We start from the raw sequence: 1,121 nt of genomic DNA on the forward strand, positions 1-1,121 counted from the left end.
TCCCTTGTATCCATCTCTCTCTGTCTCTCTCTCTCACTCTCTCGTATCCCTCTCTCTTTGCTCTCTCTCTCTCGTATCCCTCTCTCTTTGCTCTCTCTCTCTCTCTCTCTCGTATCCTTCTCTCTTTGCTCTCTCTCTCTCTCTCTCTCTCTCGTATCCCTCTCTCTTTGCTCTCTCTCTCTCTCTCTCGTATCCCTCTCTCTTTGCTCTCTCTCTCTCTCTCTCTCTCTCGTATCCCTCTCTCTTTGCTCTCGCTCTCTCTCTCTCTCTCGTATCCCTCTCTCTTTGCTCTCTCTCTCTCTCTCTCTCTCTCTCTCGTATCCCTCTCTCTTTGCTCTCGCTCTCTCTCTCTCTCGTATCCCTCTCTCTTTGCTCTCTCTCTCTCTCTCTCTCTCTCTCTCTCTCTCGTATCCTCTCTCTTTGCTCTCTCTCTCTCTCTCGTATCCCTCTCTCTTTGCTCTCTTCTCTCGCTCTCTCTCGTATCCCTCTCTCTTTGCTCTCTCTCTCTCTCTCTCGTATCCCTCTCTCTTTGCTCTCTCTCTCTCGTATCCCTCTCTCTTTGCTCTCTCTCTCTCGTATCCCTCTCTCGTATCCCTCTCTCTTTGCTCTCTCTCTCTCTCTTATCCCTCTCTCTTTGCTCTCTCTCTCTCTCTCTCTCTCGTATCCCTCTCTCTTTGCTCTCTCTCTCTCTCTCGTATCCCTCTCTCTTTGCTCTCTCTCTCTCTCGTATCCCTCTCTCGTATCCCTCTCTCTTTGCTCTCTCTCTCTCTCTCTCTCTCTCGTATCCCTCTCTCTTTGCTCTCTCTCTCTCTCTCTCTCGTATCCCTCTCTCTTTGCTCTCTCTCTCTCTCTCTCGTATCCCTCTCTCGTATCCCTCTCTCTTTGCTCTCTCTCTCTCTCGTATCCTCTCTCTTTGCTCTTCTCTCTCTCTCGTATCCCCTCTCTCTTTGCTCTCTCTCTCTCTCTCTCTCTCTCTCTCTCTCGTATCCTTCTCTCTTTGCTCTCTCTCTCTCTCTCTCTCTCGTATCCCTCTCTCTTTGCTCTCTCTCTCTCTCGTATCCCTCTCTCTTTGCTCTCTCTCTCTCTCTCTCGTATCCCTCTCTCTTTGCTCTCTCTCTCTC

The sequence above is a fragment of the Eucyclogobius newberryi genome, unplaced genomic scaffold (assembly GCF_026437365.1).
Source record: "Eucyclogobius newberryi isolate DKJ021-1_F unplaced genomic scaffold, fEucNew1.0.hap1 SCAF_3, whole genome shotgun sequence".
Lineage (NCBI taxonomy): Eukaryota > Metazoa > Chordata > Actinopteri > Gobiiformes > Gobiidae > Eucyclogobius > Eucyclogobius newberryi.